Below are 20,540 nucleotides of genomic sequence, written 5' to 3' on the forward strand. Positions count from 1 at the left end.
ATGGCTCAGCAGTCAGCCTGCAAAAACCCTTAAGAGCATGCATGACTCAGCAATCAGAGCAGAAATATGTCTGAAGAATGCATGGCTCAGCAGTCAGCCTGCAAAAACCCTTAAGAGCCATGCATGACTCAGCAATCAGAGCAGAAATATATCTGAAGGATGCATGGCTCAGCAGTCTGTCTGCAAAAACCCTTAAGAGCCATGCATGACGCAGCAATCAGAGCACAAATATATTTAAAGGATGCATGACTCAGCAGTATGTCTGCAAAAACCCTTAAGGGGCATGCATGACGCAGCAATCAGAGCACAAATATATCTGAAGAATGCAACGACTCAGCAGCCTGTCTGCAAAAACCCTTAAGAGGCCTGCATGATGCAGCAAACAGAGCACAAATATATCTGAAGGATGCATGGCTCAGCAGTCTGTCTGCCAAAACCCTTAAGAGGCAGGCATGACACAGCAATCAGAGCACAAATATATCTTAAGGATGCATAGCTCAGCAGTATGTCTACAAAAAACCTGAAGAGGCATGCATGATGAAGCAATCAGAGAACAAATACATCTGAAGAATGCATGGCTCAGCAGTCTGTCTGCCAAAACCCTTAAGAGGCAGGCATGACACAGCAATCAGAGCACAAATATATCTGAAGGATGCATGGCTCAGCAGTCTGTCTGTAAAAACCCTGAAGAGGCATGCATGACTCAGCAATCAGAGCACACATTTATCTGAAGGATGCACGGCTCAGCATTTTGTCTGCAAAAACCCTGAAGAGCCATGAATAACGCAGCAATCAGAGCACACATATATCTGAAGGATGCACGGCTCAGCAGCCTGTCTGCAAAAACCCTGAAGAGGCAGGCATGACACAGCAATCAGAACACAAATATATCTTAAGGATGCATAGCTCAGCAGTATGTCTACAAAAAACCTGAAGAGGCATGCATGATGAAGCAATCAGAGAACAAATACATCTGAAGAATGCATGGCTCAGCAGTCTGTCTGCCAAAACCCTTAAGAGGCAGGCATGACACAGCAATCAGAGCACAAATATATCTGAAGGATGCATGGCTCAGCAGTCTGTCTGTAAAAACCCTGAAGAGGCATGCATGACTCAGCAATCAGAGCACACATATATCTGAAGGATGCACGGCTCAGCATTTTGTCTGCAAAAACCCTGAAGAGCCATGAATGACGCAGCAATCAGAGCACACATATATCTGAAGGATGCACGGCTCAGCAGCCTGTCTGCAAAAACCCTGAAGAGGCATGCATGACGCAGCAATCAGAACACAAATATATCTGAAGAATGCACGACTCAGCAGCCTGTCTGCAAAAACCCTTAAGAGGCATGCATGACGCAGCAATCAGATTACAAATATATCTGAAGAATGCACGGTTCAGCAGCCTATCTGCAAAAACCCTTAAGAGGCATGCATGATGCAGCAATCAGAGCACAAATATATCTGAAGAATGCAATGACTCAGCAGCCTGTCTGCAAAAACGCTTAAGAGGCATGCATGACACAGCAATCAGAGCACAAATATCTCTGAATAATGCATGGCTCAGCAGCCTGTCTGTAAAAACCCTCAAGAGGCATGCAGGACTCAGCAATCAGAGCACAAATGTATCTGAAGGATGCACGGCTCAGCAGCCTGTCTGCAAAAACCCTTAAGAGGCATGCATGACTCAACAATCAGAGCACAAATGCATCTGAAGGATGTATGGCTCAGCAGTGTGCACTGTCACACTGTTGCATTGCATGCAGGCAGCAGGATTCCAGCATCACAAATATACTCTATGTAGGAAGAATGAGAGGCGATTTCTGTGCACGCACGCACACATTTATGCTGTGTAAAATTTGTGCATGGCTCGTCTGTGTGCACACACAGTTGTGCTGTAGAGGATACAAACACAGCAAGCAGAGCTCAACAGTCTTGTGCACAACTGCGCTGTATCAGTACCATACAAGGTGTGGCAGTGTGTGTGTGTGTGAAACTACATGCACAGCAGTTGAAAGCTGGGTGGAGCAACAGTGTGCACAATTGTACTGTGTTGTAATGTGCACAACTGACCTGTACAGCAAACCAGGTAGGAGTTAACAGTGTGCAGAACTGCCCCATACAGGAAGCATGCAAGGCGTAACTGTTTCTACTCATGCAGCACAGCAGTCTATATAAAGCATGTATGCTACTAAAGTGTGTGTACAATTGTACTGTGTAAAAAGAAAGCATGGCTCAGCAGTATGCAAACATTATTTTCACGGTAAGCATTTACAGCCGAACACTATGCACAACTGCACCTTAAATGAAGCATGCAAGGCAAGAGAGAGTGTTGCACATTTGGCAATAGGATGCATTGAGGGCACAGCTCAGCAGTGTGCACAACTGCACAGTATCATCAGAATGCCTGGTTAAGAAAGGCGCAGCAGAGGGCATGCGCAATTTTGCCATATAGAAATTATTTGTGGCTCATTAGTGTGGGCACAACTGAAATGAAGATGAAGCACGCCTGGTTCAGCAGTGTGCACAACTACCCAATATACGAAGCATGTTTGACTCAGCAGTGATTGCCCCATTACAGTGCGTAGAAGTATGCAAGGCGCAGCCGTGAGCGTCTGACTGGAAGCATGCAATGCTCAGCAGAGGGGTTACAATAGTGGTGTATAGGGATGCATGGCTCGCCACGGCGCTAAATTGCACTCAAGGAACCATGTATTGCTCAGCAGTGTGTACTACAGCAAAGTACAGTGAGCATGCAAGGTACTGCAGTGTGCACAAGGGTACAGTAAATGAAATGAGCTTGACTTTTATAACAAATAATCAAACAAATATGGAGAGAACACACGGTTTAGTAATGCATGCATGATTATGTAGCTACTGCTGGTTATAGCAGAAGTGTCACAGCCAACCGTGTGTGACTACCCAGATCCTAGATGCCTAAGAAACATGCACTGCTTAGTACTTCATTTCGTTCCTGTGTGTCTCAGCACAAAGATTATGTGGGATGCTCATGTCTGTTTTGTGGGATGTGCATGCACCGGTATGTGGCCCACGTTGTCAGTTCGGTTGCTAGGAAGCGTACACTGCGCTCCTGTCAGTTCGCTGACCCTGTCCACGCAGGGATTTACTTTGCACTCGGACAGCGGATCTAACAGAGCAGAGAAGTCACTGCAAGCCCTAAAAGCAGCAAGCACCTTTCACCTCTGTTCACATGCACCACAAACAAGTACTTCCCAATAAGCACATGGTTATTGAGAGTGCCAGCCCCAGTGCCCTATCCATGCCCTGCCTAAAGCATATGCAGACCTGATGCAAAGTGCAACAATTACCTGGGGGCTCCCATGCAGCTCAGCATGTAGAGGGGGCCCAGGGGCTGAAGCATGGCTGAAGCGGGGCTGTCCGCTGACCATGGAGGAGAGAGCTGCAAGGTGCTTCCGCGAGATGGTCATGCTGCTAAATCTTTTTCTTTTTAATTATTTAAAGACTAATGAATGGATTTGCAACAAATTACAAAATGAGAACTTTCTGGAACAAGCGCTAGCTTGCTGCCAAATTTGGTGTAATATTTTTCAGCGGTCCGGGCTGTAGTCATGTCTAAAACCCTATGGGAAATTGCATGGGGAAAAGGCATTTTGGACCACCCTTTTTCTCGGCCTCTACTGATGAATGACCCCCAAAGCTTTCCAGATAGCAGCTGAATTGAATAGTAAACTAGCTTTAATACTTTTGTAGACTCGTCAAATGGAGCCAAAGTTATTAGCAAAACAAAAAATAATTTCTACGGAAACTAGGTCCTAACTATAACTACCTACTGGTGACAGCTAGTGTTTTATATATACATACATTGCGCGCATTGTCTCGCACACGGGGGGTCCGGCAACACATAGAAGGGATCTAACCTGCAGTGACTAAGGTGCGTTAGGTATTTACACCTATGCCACGCAGTTTATGCAATACACATGACGTATACTGCGTTAAAGAAACGCGAAGCATCGGCTCATAGAATCTTTAAATCGAGGTCAGCTGTGAGACGAGACGGCGTCGCCGATGTAAGTGATGCCGAAGAACCAACCGGCACTTTGAAAAAACGAGGAATTACACTGGAAAAAATTAGGAAAAGGGAAATCAGTCAATGGTGGGAAGCCACATCACTTCAAAATTTGCTGGATGTAAACAGAATAACGAGAGGCCTGAGAAACTTTATAATGCCCACAATGGCAAATCCTAGACCTGAGCTACTGAAGGATTGGACAGAAAATACTTAGAATCCTGATCAAGAGTGCATGGATAGAGCATTCGGATTTAACAACTAAAATCAAGGGCATAATGGATGAATTTGAGAAAGAAATAGATCAGGAAGGCGTTAAGAAAATACTTAAGCCAATTGAAGAACACCTCAAGACCCATGAAAAGGATGTAATAGAGCGCAAACAACGTAAATTCCTTTGAGATGAACTGATTGCGCAGCAGTAGGGATTGTGATATTTGCCCAAAACTTTGATAAAGCCCACCAACAAATTGCTAAAGATAGCAATGGAGCAGAGACAAATAGTTTCTTACCTGTCGGTGAAGTTTTGCAGCTTGAAGATCTTTCTAGATTCACTATGCTGTGCATTATTCCGCGGTCTAGTGGTTGGGTCCGGCATCGTAGTCTTTTCTTTCTTTTTTTTTTTTTCGTAGCCCAAGTGGGAGTCAACGTCCCACCTTTTGGTGTACTTCCAGTGATGTTGGCATGCCTCCAGCGGAAGCACCCACCTTTGAGCGCCATCTTCGGATTCTTATTTCTTCTTTTTGTGTTCTGCTTGTGAATCCTTTGGCAATGTTTTCTAGTTTTTCCTCCAAGTAAAGGATTTTTGCCGCTTTGTCTATTTAGGTGTCTGTTTGTATATTGTCCTTTTTATTTCCACCTTCTTCTCCTGCCTCCTCTTTCTGTCGGAGGTGGGTGGTGAATCCAGAAAGATCTTCAAGCTGCAAAACTACACCGACAGGTAAGAAACCATTCATTTTGCAGTGTGAATCTTTCTGGATTCACTATGCTGTGCATAGACTTTGTAGCGGTTTGCAATGTTTGTGGCGGCTGGGTGGAAGATGAGCGTTGGTTGTTGAATATATGTTGAAGAACCTTCTGTCCTACTTGTGCTTCCTTGTTCATCTGTATATCCACACAGTAGTGCTTAGTTAACTTGTGCACTGAAGCTCATGTTGCCGCAAGGCATATCTCTTGAATGGGTGTATTATCCAGGAAGGCTATTGTTGCTCCCTTCTTCCTGGTAGAGTGGGCTTGTGCCCCCTCTGCTAGTTGTTGGCCTGCCTGTTTGTGGCAGAATTGTATAGTTTCTGCGATCCATCCTTTGTTACTGGTCTACCTAGGAAACTGCTTGCGAAGGACACAAATAACTGATTTGTTTTCCTGTGCTCCTTAGTTCTTTCCATGTAATGCATTACTGCTCTTCTAGCATCCAGAGTGTGCAGTGCCCTCTTTGCGCTTGTGGACGGTTTCTGAAAGAAGCTTGGTATTTGTACTGTCCGGTTCATGTGGAACCTAGATACCACCTTTGGCATAAAGTGTGGGTCAGTTCTCATTACCACCCTATGATTGTGTATTTGAATGTAGGATTCCTGCAGTGTCAACGCTTGCAGTTCGCTTACCCTGCGCAGCGAGGTGATAGCCACCAGAAAGGCTGTCTTCATTGCCAGCATTTGTAGGGAGGCCTTATGGATGGGTTCAAAGGGCACTTTCATAAGCTCTTTTAGGACTAAATTAAGGTTCCATGCCGGTGGCGGCATCCTCTTAGGTGGTGCAATCCTTTTTGCCCCTTCCAGGAATCTCTTTACTACTTGTGAGGTAAAGAAGCTCTTTCTTGTCTCTCCTCTTGTGTAGGCTACTATCGCTCCTGATGAACTTAGTTTTGCTTTCAGCAGGTGCGTGAGGTATCTTAGCACTGTTGATTCCCTCATCTTTTTGTGTAGTTTCTTCTTGATGCACCATTGTGTAAACTCTTCCATTTTGCCACATAGCACCTTCGTGTGGTAGGTCTCCTTGCCTCTCGTAGCACCCGCAGGGTGCTCTCAGGTAACCTTAGGTGTGCAAACTCTAAGTCTTCAGGAGCCATGCCGCTAGGCTGAGGCTCTCTGGCTCTGGGTGTAGTACTTCTCCATTTTGCATGGAGAGTAAGTCTTTTCTTTTCCCGAACTTGTGGGGTGGTCCCTGTGCCATTTCCATTATTTGTGAGTACCAGGACTTGCATACACAAGGGGACGCAATCTCAAGGAGATCCTGTCTAAGCCCAGTGTACAGATCGAACCCGAAACCTTCAAAGGCCTCAGACCCTGCTACAACTGTAGCAATTGTAATAACTGTATACAGGGTAATATCACCAACCATCCCATGAAGGGTTACCCGATTAAACTGCGAGTGAATGCCACCTGCAACTCTAATAACTTGATCTACATGTTGAAATGTCCCTGCGGGAAATGTTACGTTGGCCATACGGAAAGAAAAATCAGAACCCGCTTACTGGAGCACAAGAGTAACATAAGGACTGGAAACAATAAATCCACAATAGCTGTACACTTTGCTGAACAAAAACACACAGTGGCTCAGCTTAAGTATCTTGTATTGGAACAAGTCACCCCCACACACAACAACAAACAGACCCTCCTGAAGAGAGAGAATTTCTGGATCCGCTATATGGCGACGATGCAACCACACGGTTTAAATGACCGGACGGAATTTCTGTGTGTTTTATATATGCTTGTTTTATCATGGTGACTCTTTGATTTGATGATGTGAATATTTGCGTGCTTACATTCATGGTGATATCACCTTTCCAGTTTCATTGTTTATGTTTACTTTCTATAACACGTTTGCACACTTCTGTTTTATCATTGTGATGTTTTTTTGACACGTTGCATTTACGTTTTGGCTTCCTTTTGACATTGGGACTTCTTTTCAGCTTATTCATTAGCAGTGTTCATTCTTCTTCGTTACCTTAAGATGGCGCCCATTTGGCGTCGCACTCTTAGTCCACTTTCTATCTTTATCTTTATGTGCGCGTCACACGCCGACTTTAAACTCACCGGGACCCAGTGAGTTAGGGGTTCCTAGTCACCGCGCTGAATAGAGGCTGATCACACACCGGATAGCCTGTAAGTACTCCCTACGGGGGACCTGACTTATCATGCATACAAGTCCGCTCACGTTAACAATGTGATACTTATGGTTATGCGTTCATTCGCAGATTTGGCGTTACGATCAACCACGGATGTAATCGATCCGTGAGTACTGAACTGTGTGTTTTCATGAATCCCTCAGTGATTCGGCATCTTTGGGTAACCTTGGTGGCTTGAGACTATCTGGCACTCTATCCTTTCCTCACGTTCACAACAGGAGAATTTTCGTTTCCGTTCTCTTTGCATTCAGTGATGTCTTGAGCTTTGACTATGTTTGCCTTGTTCACTGTCCATAAATCCCGCACGGGCATTCACGCTGGTCTTTTTTCTGCTGATACAGATTAGTTGTTTATGGTTCTTCATGGATTTTTTATGTTACACGCTTAAGGTTCACCACACCGCATTTAGAACTAGTTGGTGTTTTAAAGTGAAGTCAGTTGAACACCCATGATATCTGAATATTTTCTTTTATGTTTGTAGAGCTGTCCCCTGAGGAAGGGCTAGTCATCTGCCTGAAATGCATTGGGAGGATTAATTGTTGGATGACCTTTTAAGTTGGATGATGTATACGTCCCTTCAAAACATTGATGAACTATTGATTTGATGTGAATTAAACTATCATGGAACCTCTCTGAGCATTGGATTTAACATTTGGATTTAATCAGATGAACTGTTTATAAGACACTCCGTGTCTCTTTGCGCTGTGCACCTGGGAGTCTTCCTCCCAGTGGAGGGAGCTTTGCATTAGTGTTACTGTCCCACGCTGTTTAGGCACAGACAGCGTTCTTCCCAGGCAGCACGCCACAAATTACCACTGTTCAATTTTGGTCACACTGAGCTGTGCAAGTCCGTTCTCTTTCATTTCTGAGTACCAGGTCTGCCTTGGCCACTGTGGTGCCACCAGGATCAGTGTCATTTTGCTGGTTCTGCACTTGTTGAGTACCCTGTGTATCAGTGGTATCGGGGGAAAAGCGTAGGCAAATGTTTTCGACCAGCTTATCCATATGGCAGTCCCCCGGGATCATTCCCCTGGTTACCTGGATGCGAAGTGTCGGTATTTTGCATTCTGGTGTGTTGCAACTAGGTCTATTGTCGGTGGTCCCCATCTCCTGAATAGCCTTTGCGTTTCCTGTGCATTGAGCTTCCACTCGTGGGATGCTGAAGTCTGTCTGCTGAGCCAGTCTGCTTCCACATTTTCCTCCCTGGTAGGTGTCTGGCTAGCAGGTCTATTTTGAGTGGGATGGCCCATCTCCATATTTCCTGCCCTAGGTTGGATAGTGCGACTGATTGTGTTCCTCCCTGTTTGTTGATGTAGAACATCGCTGTTGTGTTGTCTGTTTGTATCAACACTCTCTGTTTGTACTGTTGTTTCTGGAATGCCTTCAGGGCGAGGAACACAGTCTTCAGTTCCAGGTAGTTAATGTGTTTGACCGCATCTGGTGGAGTCCACAGACCCCTCACTTTGAGTTTGTTCATGTGTGCTCCCCATCCCATCTGGGATGCGTCTGTGGTGATGGTCACCATTGGGGTTGGTGGTGTTAAAGGCTTCCCTTTTGTTATGGTCTCCCTGTTCCACCACATAATCTCCTCCTGCACTGCATGCATTACAACCACTAGATCTTCCCAACTTCCTGTAGCTTGTGACCATTGTTGTTGCAGCCATTCCTGGAAAGGTCTCATGTGGAGCCGTATATTGGGGACCAGGTGTTTGCAGGACGCCATTATCCCCATGATCTTGCTCGCTGTCCTCACTGTCAGAGCTCGCCCCTTCTGGTAGAGGCATGTGTCCTTCAGCAGGGCCAGTGTTCTCTTGTCGCTGGGGAACACCTTGCGCTGTATGGTGTTGATCTGTGCCCCCAGGAAGATCTTCACTTGCTCTGGTTCCATTGAGGATTTCCCCCAGTGTATGGAGAAACCCAGGTCTGTCAGTGTTTCTGTGACCCGCTGTGCGTGTTCCTTGCATGTCCTGTGTGAACTTGCTTTTATTAGCCAGTCGTCGAGGTAAGGGTATACATGAACCCCTGCCCTGCGCAGGTACGCTGGCACGGCTGTGAGACATTTGGTGATCATCTTTGGTGTGGACTTTAGTCCGAAGGCTAGGGCTGTGAACTGGTAGTGTTCTTTGTTGATGGTAAATCTTAGTAGATGTTTGTGCTGCCTGTTCATGGGAATGTGCAGGTAGGCATCTTTGAGGTCTATGGTGGACATGAATTCTCCGTCCCTTATCTGAGGAATGACCTCTTGTAGGGATGTCATTTGGAATTTTTGTGTCTTTATGTATTTGTTTAGGTGAAGGATGGGTCTTAGCGTTTCGTCCATCTTTGGAACTAGGAAATAGTTTGAGTACACTCCCTTGTTCCTTTCTCTGAATGGAACTGGTTCGTTAGCCTCCTTTCGGAGGAGTTCTTGTGATTCCTCTAGGAGTAACGCTAGTTCTTTTCCTGAATGTGCCTTCCTCTTTGGTTTTCTGTTTGGTAGTTTCTTTTCCAGTTCTATGCAGTATCCAAACTGTATGATGTTGAGTATCCATTTGTCTGTAGTTATCTTCTTCCACTCCTGGAAGAAGTGTCTTAGCCCGCCTCCTATTGGTGTTACATGTTCGTCGATGTTTGGTCTGTGTAACTCCCTCTTGTTGACCTTGTTGTACCTCACCCTCGGAGGAGTCGTGTGGGTGGGCACGCCTTGCGTGACGGAGTCACTTTGTGGTGGGTTGTTGGCCCACTCTTCTTGTTTGCCCACGTCCATTCGCCCTCCCACGAAAGGACTGGCCCCGAGGTTGGTACTGCCAGGCTTGCTTTTGCTGTCCCTGCTGCGATTGATTGCCGCCCTGGTGTGCCTGCTGGAATGTCTGGTGAGACGACCTTGGCTTTTCGACGGTCTTCGCTGCCTGGGAGTCCTTTTCGAAGGATCCACTGGGCTGTTTGTCCTTGGATGCAGCTGCAGCCGTCGAGATTTTCGGCGCCAGTGCTCCCTTCGAGGACTTAGACTCTGTTTTTCGAGAGTCTGACTCGGGCTTTCGAGAGCCTGTCGGGGGTTTAGGGGTCGATGTCTCTCCTACCTCTTTAGATGCCTTCTTAATGGTCTCTACAACTGTATAGTCATCTGGTCCCTCGGCGATGTTGTCCTCTTCATCGCTGGAGAGGCCCAGGTCCCGAAGCGACAGAGGTTGGCCTTTGCCTTGCATGGTGTAGTTGGCCTTCCTCTGTCTCTCTCTAACCCTGAGTGTCTTCGGGGTGAAGGCGGAGCAGGCATTGCAATCCTTGCTCTTGTGGTCAACTGGTAAGCAAAGGTTGCAGACCGGGTGCTGGTCCTTCTGCGCGCATTTGTGGTGGCAGTTATGGCAGAATTTAAAAGGTGTTTTGTCCATTCCTGCGCTCAGGGGGCACCCTGTGTGCCCATTCTCCGTTGGACGTCGAAGATCTCAAAGTTCTCCTCCTTCTTCGTCGTCCCGGTTTGGTGATATTGTTCCTCTGTATCTTCTCCAATCTTTTCTGTGTAAAATTCGTCTTTTTCCTCTTCTTTTCTCCAAAAACTCTGGAGCCTCTCGGTGACGATCCTGGCCCAACGGCGGAAAAAAGAATCTGAAAATGGCGCCCAAAGGTGGGAGCTTATGACCGTGTAGTCATCTGGTCCCTCGGTGATGTTGTCCTCTTCGTCGCTGGAGAGGCCCAGGTCCCGAAGCGACAGAGGTTGGCCTTTGCCTTGTTTGGTGTAGTTGCCTCTTCTCTGTCTCTCTCTAACCCTGAGTGTTTTCGGGGTGAAGGCGGAGCAAACATTGCAATCCTTGCTCTCGTGGTCGACCGGTAAGCAGAGGTTGCATACCAGGTGCTGGTCCTTCTGCGCGTATTTGTGGTGGCAGTTACGGCAGAATTTAAAAGGTGTTTTGTCCATTCCTGCGCTCAGGGGGCCCGCTGTGTGCCCATTCTCCGTTGGACGTCGAAGATCTCAAAGTTCTCCTCCTTCTTCGTCGTCCCGGGTTGGTGATCTCGTTCCTCGGTATCTTCTCCAATCTTTTCTGTGTAAAATTCGTCTTTTTCCTCTTCTTTTCTCCAAAAACTCTGGAGCCGCTCGGTGACAATCCAGACCCAATGGCGGAAAAAACAAATCTGAAGATGGCTCCCAAAGGTGGGAGCTTCCGCAGGAAGCGTGCCGACGTCACAGGAAGTACACCAAAAGGTGGGACGTCGACGCCCACCTGGGCTATGAAAAAAAAAGAAAGAAAAGACTACGATTCCGGACCCAACCATTAGACCGCGGAATAATGCACAGCATAGTGAATCCAGAATGATTCACGCTGCAAAAGTATCAGAATGAGGCACAGGCCAGAGCAATGAACTCGGATCGTTGGAAGACCTGAGAAACAAGATGGCACCAAAGATGTTTTTTTTCTGAGGAACTTCGGATGCTCCAAAAAGAAAACGAACACTCATTTCAGTCAAAACAAAGAGGCAGAGGAAGGGGCATAAAAGTGAAAGCCAGAGAAGAAGGCAGCGAAGGAAAACGAACAGCGGAACGGGAATACGGGGCCAGCAAAGAAAGAACAAGTAATGGCAGTACAATCGAAGGAAGTAACAGTAATAAACCACTCTAAAACACAAGCCTCACATGAGGACATTGAGACTCTTAAACTTGGACTATCCTTTTGTCCTACATCACAAGTAAATTATGTACAATTAAGTATTGATTTATTTAAGTTTGTTAGGAAGGTGAAATTGTACAAAATACATGCATTACGTCCAAACAGGGAAACAATTGATGTGACAACAACTACAAATTCTCCTCAGACTGCCCTTACAATAAGAGACCTTGAGATATTACAAACACTACACAGTTTAGAAGGAATGGAAGAGACCACAATCATATCTAGTAATTCCAATGACTCTCTAGATCCCACTAATATTGAATATATTAACAACATCCTTGGTATCGACACAGGGGGTACTGAGGCGACAAATTTTAGAATGCCATCTAGATCCATACCCCAAATACCCAAAGACAATATTGACGTATTCTCAGACACAGTTGAAGAGGACATTTTGAAACTAAGTAGAGAACACTTGAAACAGAGTAACTTGAACAAGAGACAATGGAACACATTAACTGAGTAAAAGAAAGATCAGACAATAGTCATCAAAACCTCCGACAAGGGGGGGCAACATAGTGATAATGTGTAGAGAGAACTATGTAAAAGAGGGACTCAGACAGGTGAGGAATAGCACCTGTTACGTTAGAACTGACAGGGAATATTTACAAAAAGTAATTACACACTATAAAGAAAGACTACTGGAGTGGCATGAACACCAACTACTCAGTTGGGATGAACTACAGTTCCTATAAAATGAAACACCTACCAACACTCTACCTGTTACCAAAGGTACTTAAGGATGCACTAAACGCACCAGGTCGTCCCATTGTTTCCTCAAAAAATAGTATATTTGAAAATACCTCAATCTATGTAGATCATTTTCTGGCGCCATATGCACAGAATTTGGATTACTACATTAGAGATACGCAAGACTTCATCCAAAAATCCAGTAATCTGTGTTGGGACAAGGAATGTTGGCTAGAGTGCTTGGACGTGGAAAGTCTGTACACTAGTATTAGGCATCAAAATGGAATGAATGCCTGTAAATACTTTCTCAGAATGAGAGATGCTAAGGTACTACAATACACACAGATGATCATGGAAATGATCGAAACTTGTCTAAAGGAGAACATTTTCCTCTTTGAAAATACATTGTATAAGCAAATACAAGGAACAGCCATGGGGACATGCTTCGCCCCCAACTATTCCAATCTTTTGGTGGGCTGGTGGGAGGAGCACGTCCTATGGAATCAAGATCAGAATAGAGTCATTGATCAAATCAGTGTGGGTTCAGGTATATTGATGATGTCTTCCTCGTTTGGGAGGGGAGTGAGGAAGACCTCAAAATCTTTTCATCTGTCATCAATAACAACAACATCAATCTGAGATTCACCACGAATTACAGACAGGAAACAGTAGATTTCCTTGATATCAAAGTTTCACTCAAAAATGGCACACTGCAGACTGATCTCTATAGGAAGAACACTGCTGGCAACTCGATCCTCCTTGCGGAGCTATCATCCACCAAGCTACTGCTGGAGTATCCCCTATAGCAAGTTTCTCAGAGCCAAAAGAAACAGTGGCATCAATGAATGCTGTAGTAGAACCAAACAGGACATGCTAGATCGCTTTAGTGCCAGAAAATATTCTAAGAAAAGCATTATAAAAGCTAGCATAAGGGCTGATAAAAAATAGAGAGATTAACTTTTACAAGGAAAACCACATATATCAAGGGAACCTGACAAAGAACCGATATGATTTATCACCAAGTTTACATGTCAAACAAACAACTTATGCAAGATCTTAAAGAGTAGATGGGCAATACTAACACATGATACCACCTTGAGAACGAAGATAGACAATACACCCAACATCACTTTTAAGAGAAATCTTGCCATAAAAGACATGTTAGTACACAGCCATCTCACAAGTAACAGACAAACTTGGATGCAACAGAGTTGAGGTTTCAGAAAATGTAGTCACTGCAAGGCTTGCAAATTGAGCACTAACGTCTATGAGATTACCCGAGACAGGATTAGAAAGAAACACTGTATCACTAACCAATCAGATGCGAAACAGACTATGTAGTATATGTAATCATCTGCCCATGTGACAGATGGTATATAGGGTCAACTACCTTTCCCATACAAAAGCGTATACTCGAACATTGGCATGCCATCACAAATGCAGCACAGCACGACACTTCAGGGAACACCATGATCGAGATTGGATCAAAGCCAGATTGTTTGGCATTGATACTGTTGTGAAACACCCTAGGGGTGGCAACAGAACTACTGCATTTCGCAGAATTAAATCTTGGTACATACTAGAAGCAGGAAGTCTTGCTCCACATGATATGAAGCAGGAGGAAGAGCTTTACACACATTTGTAAATTAGAAGCTCCTATGCGAAACTCATTTTTCTTTTCTTTTGATGATATTTCTAATGGTCACAAATGTATATATTTCTTTCTGTAGACATATCACATTCATCATCGATATTATTTTCTCCTCTTATAATGGTTTTCCAAGATGCAACACAAAGAAGGCTGTACTAAGGTTGTACTTACGTTACGCTGGTATACTAAATCGTTCTTTTTCTCCCTTATAGATATTTGGAAGCTTCCATGCATATCTGCTGGTAGCGTTAAGGAGACTATAGAAGGCGACCCCATGTGGCAACATCTTTTTTTATTCACTGAGGTGGGAGTACGATTTAGTTTCATTTGGGTACTATACCCTTAAGTACAGCAGCATTTGTTTGTCAGTTTTGAGTTAGGGCACTAGACCTAACAAGAAATTATTTATTAAAATAAAAATATAATTCAGAAATAAGCCAAACGTAGCTGAACTGTCATAGAAACAGTACTATACCTAATATATGGTGGCTAAAGTCAATATTATTGGTAAAACTTAGTTTACTAAATAACAACTTTTGTCCGTCATTGATAAAGTTTTTGTTGACAAAGAGTTGAGGAGGAATTACAGAATGTGAAGTATTTTGTTTATGTCTACTTGAATGCGTTTTTGCACGTTGTATAAATGCAAAGAACATAGAGAAAAACGGGTTATGTGAAAAAGTTTGACAGATCGAAACGCGCCAGTTTCATTTGCCAAATAAATACCAGTGATAAAATACTACTGCTTTGGTGTGGCTGTTTTCTCAGGAGTAACAGGCAAAGTGGAATACATGTGGAATATACATATATATTCACTGAAAAAACTACAGGTTACATGGACATTAGAATAAGGCTCAGATTTCACTGGTGCAAAACATAGAAATTCAGCTGGAACAGTTACCTGAGCTAACTATAACTTATGCCCCTGTAATGCACTGCTTATGACCTCACATATTGCATCACTCATGACATGGTCAGTGACATCGCTAATGACAACATCCACAGAACCACTCACACACCCTCTCCTACCCCATAGAACCTATCATAGACCCAATCCCATCCCCACATAACCCCTCACATACCCATTCACAGACCCATACCAGCACTCACACAACCAATGACTCACCCAAAGAGCCACTCACAAATCCACTCACTCACACAGCCACTTACACACCCACTAAGTCACCCATACAGCCACTCATGCACCCACTCACCAATACAACCACCCGCATATACATACAGACAGACACACACTCCTACCCCATAGAACCTCTCATACACCCAATACCAACCCCACATAACCCCTCACATACCCATTCACAGACCCTTACCAGAACTCACACAACCAATGACTCATCCAAAGAGCCACTCACAAATCCACTCACTCACACAGCTACTTACATACCCACTAAGTCACCCATACAGCCACTCATGCACCCACTCACTCACCAATACAACCACTCGCATATACATACAGACAGACACACTCCCACTCCTACCCTATAGAACCTCTCATACACCCAATCCCAACCCCACATAACCTGTCACATACCCATTCACAGACCCTTACCAGCACTCACACAACCAATGACTCATCCAAAGAGCCACTCACAAATCCACTCACTCACACAGCCACTTGCATACCCACTAAGTCACCCATACAGCCACTCATGCACCCACTCACTCACCAATACAACCACCCGCATATACCTACAGACAGACACACACCCACTCCTACCCCATAGAACCTCTCATACACCCAATCCCAACCCCACATAACCTGTCACATACCCATTCACAGACCCATACCAGCACTCACACAACCAGTGACTCATCCAAAGAGCCACTCATAAATCCACTCACGCAGATAGATACAGCACATTCCTGCCCTTTCCCTATCACGCAGCGCAGATAGGTGGCTTGTTGTGCTGCGCTGCGTGCCCCTAAGTGTAGTTGAAGGACGTACAGTATGGACAGATTTATCACACTGAAGAGCAAAGAGCGGTGCAGCGTGCCCAGAATTTCTCTTTTTTAAACGCCCCTCGGACTGTAGTAAAAAGTAATTCTATTTGCAGACCACAGATGGGCTCTAAACACCCTGCACAGAATAGTCAAAGGCAGAGGAGTCTGCACAGATTTCTTCTTTTATTGTAACCCCCCTCACAGTGTAATAAAAAGCAGTGCAGTGTGCACATTAGATTTCCTGCCAACAGCCTTCACAGAGCAAGGAAAAGCAATGCAATGTACAGATTTTCTCGGTTCTCAGAGATTATTAGTAAGCTGAGAACAAATTTCTCACAAAGTAGCAAAAAATAGTGCCGTTTTCACAGGCATCTTCAAAGTGGAGTAAAAAAAAGAGCAATGTGCACCGATTTCTCACAGTGCAGGGGGCACAGATTACTCATAGTGCAGTACAATGCATGGCCGCATGCACAGATCGCTCATAGTGCAAATAGCCGTGCAGCATGCACTGATTCCACACAGTGCAGTACGATACAGGGCAGTGTGCACAGATTTCTCATAGTGCAGTAAAAAGTAGTACAGTGTGACAGGTTTCTCATAGTGCAGTAAGATGCAGTGCAGTGTGACAGGTTTCTTATAGTGCAGTAAGATGCAGTGCAGTGTGCACAGATTTCTCATAGTGGAGTATAATGCAGTGCAGTGTGACAGGTTTCTTATAGTGCAGTAAGATGCAGTGCAGTGTGCACAGATTTCTCATAGTGCAGTAAGATGCAGTGCAGTGTGACAGGTTTCCCATAGTGCAGTAAGATGCAGTGCAGTGTGCATAAATTCATCCTTAAACACACATAATGACCACAAAAGTACCAAGTGCCTGAAGGAAAGCCCCTTCACCCTCCCAGAGGTCCCCAGGTAGAAGAACCCAGCTCGGTCCACCCCCTTCAGTGATTTCTCATAGTGCGGTAAGACGAAGTGCAGTGACACCGATTCCTTATAGTGCAGCAAGGTGCAGTGCAGTGTGCACAGATTTCACACAGTAGAGTTAGATATAGTGCAGTGCACTGACATAGACGGGTCATAGTGCAATAAGAAGCAGTGCACTGCACAGACTCCTCATAATGCAGTCAGATGCAGTGCAGTGTGCATAGATTTCACACAGTGCAGTTAGATACAGTACAGTGCACTGACATAGACTTGTCATAATGCAATAAGATTCAGTGCACTGCACAGACTCCTCATAATGCAATCAGATGCAGTGCAGTGTGCACAGATTTCTCACAGTGCAGTAAATAGCATTGCAGTACTCCGAATTCCTCATAGTGCTGTAAGGTGCACTGTGGTGTGCACAGATTCCTCATAGTGCAGTAAGAGGCGGTGAAGCGTTCACAGGTTTCTCAGAGTGTACTACGTTACAGTGCAGAGTGAACGGACTTCTCAGAGTGGAAAAAGACGCAGCACAGTGTGCACAGATTTCTCATAGAACACTAAACTGAAGTGCAGTGTGCATAGATTACTCATTGCAGTACAATGCAGTGCAGTGTGCACAGATGTCTCACAGTGCAGTGGGACACACTTCTCGTAGTGCTGTAAGATGCAGTACAGTGTGCACAATTTCCTCATAGTGCTGTAAGATGCAGTGACGTGTGCACAGATTTCTTATAGTAGTAAGATGCAGTGTGCACATATTTCTCACTGTAGTAAGGTGCAGTGCACATATAATCCTCACAGTACAGTAAGAAACAATGCAGTGTGCATAGATTATTCATAGTGCAGTAAGATGCAGTGCAGCATGTACAGACTGCTCATAGTGCAGTATATACAGTGCAGCGTGCAGAGATTTCTTACAGTGTTGTATGATGCAGGGCTGCGTGGACAGATTTCTCACATTACAGTAAGATGCAGTGTAGAGTGCAAAGATTCTTCACAGTGTTGTAAAAATGCAGTGCAGTAGCACGTATTCCTCATGCAGTAAAATGCAGTGCAGCATGCAGTGATTTCCATTGTGCAGAGGGAGGTTGTGTAGAGATTACTCATTGTGCCGTCAGATGCAGTGCAGCGTGCACAGATTCCTCACAGTTCAGTATGATGCAGTGCACAGATCCCCTCTTCAACAAAAAATTATGCCCACAAACACCACCAGGGCAGGAATGAAAGCCCCCCAGGGCCCCTGGATAGAAGAGCCCAGCTCAGCCCCCGAGGCCCCCGGATAGAAGAGCCCAGCTCAGCCCCCGGGGCCCCAGATAGAAGGGCCCAGCTAAGCCCCAGGGGCCCTGCATAGAAGAGCCCAGTTCGGCCCCAGGAGCCCTGATAGAAGAGCCCAGCTCAGCCCCAGGGGCCCCCGGATAGAAGAGCTCAGCTCAGCCCCAGGGCCCCCGGATAGAAGAGCCCAGCTCAGCCCCAGAGGGCCCCGGATAGAAGAGCCCAGCTCAGCCCCTGCGGCCCCAGATAGAAGAACCCAGCTCAGTCCTAGGGGCCCCGGATAGAAGAGCCCAGCTCAGCCTCAGGGCCCCCGGATAGAAGAGCCCAGCTCGGCCCCAGGGGCCCCGGATAAATGAGCCCAGCTCAGCCCCAGGGGCCCACAGATAGAAGAGCCCAGCTCAGCCCAAGGGGCCCCAGATAAAAGAGCCCCGATCAACCCCAGAGGCCCCCGGATAGACGAGCCCAGCTCAGCCCCAGGGGCCCCTGGATAGAAGAGCCCAGCTCAACCCCAGGGGCCCCGTATAGAAGAGCCCAGCTCAACCCCAGGGGCCCCGGATAGAAGAGCCCAGCTCAGCCCCAGGGGCTCCGGACAGAAGAGCCCATCTCAGCCCCAGGGGCCCCCGGATAAGAGAGCCCAGCTCATCCCCAGGGGCCCCGAGATAGAAGAGTCCAGCTCTGCCCCAGGGGCCCCCAGATAGAAGACCTCAGCTCAGCCACAGGACCCCCTGATAGAAGAGCCCAGCTTAGCCCCAGGGGCCCCCGGATAGAAGAGCCCAGCTCAGCCTCAGGGTCCCCAGATAGAAGAGCCCAGCTCAGCCCAGGGCCCCCGGATTGAAAACCCCAGCTCAGCCCCAGGGGGCCCAGATAGAAGAGCTCAGCCCCCCAGAGGCCCGCGGATAGAAGAGCCCAGCTCAGCCCCAGGGCCCCGATAGAAATGCCCAGCTCAGGCCCAGGGCCCCCGGATTGAAAACCCCAGCTCAGCCCCAGGGGCCCTGGATAAAAGAGCCCCGCTCAGCCCCAGGGGCCCCAGATTGAAAAACCCAGCTCAGCCCCAGGGGCCACAGGATAGAAGAGCCCAGTTCAGTCCCAAGGGCCCCCGGATAGAAGAGCCCAGCTCAGCCCCAGGGCCCCAATAGAAAAGCCCAGCTCAGCCCCAGGGGCCCCAGAAAGAAGAGCCCAGCTCAGCCCCAGGGGCCCCCGGATAGAAGAGCCCAGCTCAGCACCAGAGGCCCCCGGATAGAAGAGCCCAGCTCGGCACCAGAGGCCCCCGGATAGAAGAGCCCAGCTCAGCACCAGGGCTCCCAGATATAAGAGCCCAGCTCATCCCCAATGGCCCGCAGATAGAAGAGCCCAGCTCAGCTCCAATGGCCCCCAGATAAAAGAGCCCCGCTCAGCCCCAGGGGCCCCAGATAGAAAAGCCCTGCTCAGCCCCTGAGGCCCCCGGATAGAAGGGCCCAGCTCAGCTCCAGGGCCCCCAGATAGAATAGACTAGCTCAGCACAAGGGGCCCCGGATAGAAGAGCGCAGCTCTCACCAGGGGCCCCCGGATAGAATAGACAAGCTCAGCCCCAGGGGCCCCCGGATAGAAGAGCCCAGCTCAGCCCGAGAGGCCCCCAGATAGAAGAGCCCAGCTCAGCACCAGGGCCCATGGATAGAAGAGCCCAGCTCGGCCCCAAGTGCCCCCGGATAGAAGAGTATAGCACAGCCCCAGGGGCCCCAGATAGAAGAGCTCAGCCCCCCAGAGGCCCGTGGATAGAAGAGCCCAGCTCAGCCCCTAGGGCCCCTGGATAGAAGAGCCCAGCTCAGCCCCAGGGGCCCGGATAGAAGAGTATAGCTCAGCCAAAGGGGCCCCGGATAGAAGAGCCCAGGGGCCCTTGATAGAAGAGCCCAGCTCAGCCCCAGGAGCCACCGAATAGAATAGACCAGCTCAGTCCTAGGGGCCCCAGATAGAAGAGCCAAGCTCAGCCCCAGGGCCCCCGGATAGGATATCCCAGCTCAGCCCCGGGGGCCACCGGATAGAAGAGCCCTGCTCAGCCTCAGGACCCCCAGATAGAAGAGCCCAGCTCAGCCCCAGGGCCCCCGGAGAGAAGAGCCCAGCTCAGCCCCAGAGGCCCCCGGATAGAAGAGCCCAGCTCAGCCCCAGGGCCCCCGGATAGGATATCCCAGCTCAGCCCCGGGGGCCACCGGATAGAAGAGCCCAGCTCAGCCCCAGGGGCCCCGGATAGA

At 47.2% G+C, this 20,540-nt stretch overlaps 1 long non-coding RNA gene and 1 pseudogene across 2 annotated transcripts in view; one reads left to right on the plus strand and one right to left on the minus strand.

Annotated features, from left to right (window-relative positions):
- LOC144806032 (uncharacterized) overlaps nucleotides 1-14,493 on the plus strand; it is a 53,893-nt gene extending 39,400 nt beyond the window's left edge. The window contains exon 4 of the long non-coding RNA XR_013605660.1: nucleotides 14,370-14,493. This is a non-coding gene — a long non-coding RNA (uncharacterized LOC144806032). The remainder of the gene's footprint in view (nucleotides 1-14,369) is intronic.
- The window catches only part of LOC144806031 (uncharacterized), a 54,141-nt pseudogene that overhangs the window by 17,460 nt on the left and 16,141 nt on the right, over nucleotides 1-20,540 (minus strand). The gene's annotated exons all lie outside the window — the stretch shown is intronic.

Source organism: Lissotriton helveticus (genome assembly GCF_964261635.1).
Source record: "Lissotriton helveticus chromosome 1_1 unlocalized genomic scaffold, aLisHel1.1 SUPER_1_unloc_4, whole genome shotgun sequence".
Lineage (NCBI taxonomy): Eukaryota > Metazoa > Chordata > Amphibia > Caudata > Salamandridae > Lissotriton > Lissotriton helveticus.